This window comes from Elephantulus edwardii, unplaced genomic scaffold, assembly GCF_000299155.1.
Source record: "Elephantulus edwardii isolate Elephantulus edwardi_28Jun2011 unplaced genomic scaffold, EleEdw1.0 scaffold00006, whole genome shotgun sequence".
NCBI lineage: Eukaryota > Metazoa > Chordata > Mammalia > Macroscelidea > Macroscelididae > Elephantulus > Elephantulus edwardii.
In genome coordinates, this window is record NW_006399756.1 from 33482008 (window position 1) to 33488007 (window position 6000).

A 6000-nucleotide genomic window follows, 5' to 3' on the forward strand; every position below is an offset into this window, starting at 1 on the left:
CAAGGTTCAGAGCTGTTGTTCATAGGGTCACTATGTGTTGTACTTGACTCTACAGCACCTAAACAACAAACAATTTCTAATAATTCAAGTCCAATTACATTTGTATTGTGTTTTACAGTCTACAGAGCACTTAGTTCAGTTGGCCCTTATCAATATCCAGTGAGACAAGTATCATTGTTTCAAATATCAGGTGGATATGAGATTACCCTGGTAAGATCTTTGGTTCTGACATCTGCTTTGTCCAATACTAACACAGCAATCTCAGCTTTCTTAAGTCTAGCATTAGCATGATGTATCTTTTCCCATCCTTTTAATCTATTTGTGTCTTTATTTAAAGTGTGTTCCTTGTAGGCAGCATATAATTGAGTCTTGCTATTTTTGTCATCCAATGTGACAATCTCTAACTGGTGTTTAGACCATTTACATTTAACATGATTATTGTTGTGGTTGGGTTGGTGTCTATCATCTTGCTATTTGTTTTCTGCTTGTTTGATCGGGGAGGGGGGTTGTTCCCCTTTTCCTCTTTTACTGCCTCCTTTAGCATCAAATATTTTTCATGCTTCCATCTTACTACCTTGGTTGGATTATTAGCGACAATTGTTTGTTACTTCAGTGGCTGTTTTCCCTTTTACAGTATACCTCTTGAGCTTATCACAGTCGACCTACAAATGATATTGTTCCACCCCACATAAAGTCTAAAAACCTTACAATAGTTCTTTCTCCTTTCCCAGCCTTATTTCTGTTCCCTGAATCATAGCCTGGAAATCCTCTCAATGTGATAAGCAGAAATAATCTTGTTGTTGTTGTTGTTAGATGTCATTGAGCAGAGTACAACTCTGAGTGACCCTATGAACTAAAGATCTGTCCCACCCTCACACTTCCTTACACACTAGAGCTCATTGCAGTGGCCATCATGTCACCATGTCAGTCCACCAGGCTGAGGATCTCCCTCATCTAGCATGCCTAAATTTTTTTGTATTGCCTGTTGCCGATATGCTGGAAATGACTGCTTTATTTTGTTTAGTTTTTAATTTTCTTGTTTGAAGATTTTTTTTTTAAATTTTGTTGTTGTTATAATTTGGCTTTATTTCAAAAGAGAAAATGTTTTCGTTACCTAGTGGGGGTGTAACAGAAATATCACAAAAAGATTGTTTAAGCACATCACTCTATTCTCTCATGGTCTAGGAGTTTAGAAGTTCAAATTCAAGGCACCAGCTCTAGGAGATGGCTTTCTCTCTTTGATGGTTTCAGGGGAAGAGTCTTATCTCATTTTATCATCTGTGGACTCAGTTTTCCTTGGATATTACCATGTGTTATCATGTCATTCTTTCCCTGGATGTAGGAGGTTATCAGCACAGGGATATCAGGTCCAAAGGGCTCACTCCACTTCCGGCTCTTCTTTCTCGATGGTCCTCCAGTCCTTCCTTCTCTGCTCACTCCTCTTTCCTTTTATCTCTTATAAGATGAAAAGTGATGCCAGTTACACCTCAAGGAAACCACTCCCCTTACACAGGATCTGGGCTGTGGCCTGAATATGGGTGTTTCACATAACCTTAATTACCATACAACTGGTTGGCTGATCACATCAGATCACATAATGAGGGATGACTTCATCACCACACAATTGCCCAACTGCATCATTGCAATACTGTCAAACCACTGAGAAATGTGGCCTGGCCAAGTTGACACATATGCTTAAGGGATGCAGCTTAATCATGATAGAGAGAAAGCTTCACAAAAATCCCGAATTGTGCACGAGAAAACCTGGGTGGAGAGGCTGAGCCCCTTCACGTGGTGATATGACCAGAGAAGGCCTCAGCCAAGTCTCCTAACTCCATGCCTGATGCTCTCATCCCAGGCCCCTGCTCCCTTCTGACTCTGAGAAAGTAGAAACAACCATCAACAGAATGGAGTGGACTTCTACCACTACAGCAAAAGCTGCTCACAGTATTGTCACCTGCTTTGGGAAACAGTGTGACCATTTTTTTAAAAAAATATAGTTATCAAGTGTTCTCTTCGACAGCACATATACTAAAATTGGAACGATACAGAGAAGATTCGCATGGCCCCTGCGCAAGGATGACACGCAAATTCGTGAAGTGTGCCATATTTTTTTTTCTTTTACTTTTCCAAGAGGGTAGTGTAGTGGGGGGAGGATTGGGAGAGGAGAAAAGTGCAACGATGAATGAATGGAAATCCAAAGCCTCTGTAAATTTTCATTGAAATTAATAATAAATTAAATAAAGTTATCAAGCAAATATTTTTTGGCATCTTCTGAAGCTCAAATTAAATCCTCAGCATCTTCAGAAACCTCAATAGCATGTTCTACAGTGTCTGATCTGACCTATCAACAGTATGGGATAGTTTCCCAACTTAAGTAGTAATCCACAACCTTGTCTAACTAAATGAAGCAAGTCTCCTCATATATCCAACCTAAGGTTTTTCTCTTGAGTCTAATACTCAATTGGAAGTAGGAGTGACATCCACTTCCTAAACAACATGCCTCTGAAAACTCTATGAGCTTTGATAAATGACGATAGTTATAGAAAGGCTTCAGGCCTTTTGTTCATAGGGTCACTATGAGTAGTGCTCAACTCAACAGCAATCAATAACACAACACAATAAGTAGTTGAGTTCTTTCCCCGACCCCCCATAATTGAGTTCTGATGGCCTAGTGGCAAGAAGCTACACAACAATCCCAAAGGCACACTGTTCAAGTCCACCAGTTGCTCCACAGGAGAAGGATGGGCAGTGTACTCTCATGTGATTAACTACCTCTGAAAACCTGTAATTAGTAGAATTGCACCAACTCTATGGCTTCCTGTGCAATTTGTTGCCCCTGAAACCCCACTAGAGGATCAGCTATGAGTTGATTCTGACTTGATGACACACAGCTGTGTAAATAAGGGTATGTGGCGTGCATACGAGAAGTGTGAGTGTGTGCACGCGTACACAAGTACATAACGGGGTCATTTGGGAACAGGTTAGGTGTCCCTGTTGTTATTACACTTTTATGTTTTACATCCAGAGACCTATTTGGCTTAAAGGAGAAACAGTGGAAAAGTTCTTTAAAACCACCTCTGGCCAGGCTTCAGACACAATAAAAGAGAAGAAACTAAAATAGACTTTGCTTCTTCCCCGTCTCTCTTCTGTAGGCAGACAGGAGTTGGGGGCTTGCTCCTTCTCAAGCCCTCTCCTCAACCAGCTGACCCCAGATACATTTTGTCTGGGAAATCCCTCTGTAAGCAGCAGTACTGGCTTTCATTCTTGCCAGCTGTTTATCCCACCCACATCAGTTTCATTTAAGACCTCCTCGGCCCACCTCACCCACCTCTGCAGAATCTGTCTCTGCCACTCAACAGCTGTGGGGTGTAGGCAACACCTTTAACCTAACCGAGACTCAAGTTCCTCATCTGTAAAGTGAGCACAGGCACGGAGGACCAGATAAGCAAGGCCCACCACGTGGGCTTAATCGTTCTTGTTTAGTGATCTATAGTGAAAAGCTTCACCTGGGTTTCACCATGGCAATGTGTGACAATTGTTCACTACAGATTAGTAAATAAACATAATTAAGACCAGACATACCTCGTTCACACATGGTGCTTGCTGGTTAATCTGTGCCTGACTGAGTCTGATGCTATCGACCTCCCAGGGTGGTTGATGGTTAAATAACAAGGATGATGCATCTGTCACAGATTTAAATAGCAAGCTTCTTTCCATTATCTCCATATCCCATTTCCTTTTTCGTAGGTTTTCTTGTGTTATCCTAGAAGTCGGCTATGTTCTCAATGGAAACCTCTGAAAGGAAAACCAGTAAGCAGCATCACACCCAGCACCAAGGTTCTCACACTTTCTTTACTGTCTACTGGAGTCGCCAGGAAGCACTTAAGTCTGTTACAGGGAGTACCAGTGGCCTAGTGACAAGAAGGTGTGCTGCAATCCCAAAGACACACGGTTCGAATCCACCAGCTGCTGCTCTGCAGAAGGACGGACAATCTCCTCACATATGATTTACTGCCTCTGAAAAAATGCCAGAGGGTCAGCTTCGGGTCAGTTCCAACTCAGTGGTACACAACAACAGTAAACCCAGACTGTACTCCAGGACAATGAAATCAAAATCTCTTGGGTGCCATCAACAAATGAATGGACAGAGAAGCTGTGGTGTATTCACACAATGGAATACTACATTGCATTGAAAAACAAGGAACTCATGCAATATAATTAAAAATGGGTGACTCTGGAGGACATTATGCTAAGAGAAGTATCTCAGTCACAAAAGGACAAATACTGCATGGTGCCACTGTTGTAAAACAGGACTGACCTCGGGGTTGGGGGGCAAATGAGAAAGATGGGTTCAATAACGTATACTACACTGAAACAGATGAGGGAGAAAACTGTTTAAAAGGGATATGTGATTAGGTATTTTTGTCATGACAAGAGTCCAGAGTGAAGGCTGCATAGTAGAGTGGACCTGGGGGTAGGGATTGTAAAACAATGTAAGAATTTTTCTTTTACTTTTCCAAGAGGGGGGAGGGTTGGGAGGGGAGAAAAGTGCAACAATGAATGAATGAATGTAGATTTTCATTGACATTAATAATAAATTTTTAAAAAATCTCTTGGGTGGAGAGTACTGATATGACAATTAAAAAAAACACCTTTCAAGGACTTTTGGAAACTTGAGAGCCTGTGATCTTTCCAGAAAAGTCACTGAATGCTCTCAATGTCCCGCCATCTCCTTTGTCTTCAATTCCAGCACCACCCACCAGGCCCTCTGAGGAGCAGGGATCAGGGTGCGTGCTGCGAGGCAGAGTGGGTACAGCCTGAGTTGACATCTCCTTGAACTTTGCTCCCAGGAGTTCCTCACACTCGGGATCATGCAGGTGCCCACTCTTCCTCTGCAAGATACCAGAAAGTGCCTCATTCCTCACCTCCCTCACCCTAGTTCCTGCCCTGACCACCCCTATAGGGAAAAGTCCCAAAGGGAAAAGAAGTCCAAGGTGTCCCACCTACCCCCTGAGTTGGACACCCCAACTCAGCAAAGTGCCTGTCACCTTTGAACAAATCCTTCCCTGCACGAGGTGATGGTTCCAGGCCCCTGGCCAGAACTGAGCACCTGTCCGGCCACCTGGCCAGCAAGACGACAAACCCATCAAAGGGAAGCTGAGAAGGTGGGCCTCAGCTGCCAGCCATCCCTGCCTCGCTTGCCGAAGCCAGGCCCCTGCCTGGTGACAGTTCAAAGATGCCAGGAAAGACGAGCCTTGGCAAGCTCACCTGCCCTTCCCTCCAGGTGCAGGAGCAGAGCAGAAAGGCTGGAGATGTTTCCAGGCCCTTAGCCTTGTGGAGGCCTCAGTCATGCCTAGGAGGAGGTGTGCAGGACAAGGGTCCTGCAGAGGCACAAGAAGGGGGCGCCAGATCCCCAATTTTGCCTTAGAAAACATGGTTTGTCTGACCCATTGCCACCCAATCTCCAGCTCACTGTTCTCTGTGGTTCTCAAACTTGAGCATGACAATGACCTACCAGAGGGAGTCCTTCTCCAGATCTGCTACAGTAGCATGAGCTTTGGGCCAGAACTGCCAGGTGATTCTGATCCAGGTGGCCCGTGCTGTGGGAATTACTTTTGCGGGTCTTGGTGGCATCATCACAGCATCTGGATCATCTGCTCATTCCCCCAGTGTATGTGGCAAGTCCTTCAAGAAGAGGACCTGGTGAACTCGTTCTCCCTGAGGAAGACAACACTGAGAAGACACTGGGGAGGGATTTACTCAGAAGAGTTCAAACCTCAGTGCCCTCTTCTGATGGTTTCACCAATTCCTCCAGCCCAAATTAGCTTGCACGTCTACTGGGGCACCAGGCAGGTAAGAACCGAATGAAGAGGCCCAGGCGCAGTGTCATAGGGAGTAGTGGGTACTGTGGCAAACTGGAGAAGCACAGGTCACTGGGAAGAGAGCAGCATGGACCACTGGGGAGGGAGCCACTAGGGACTCAGCTCCTGCCAGGTG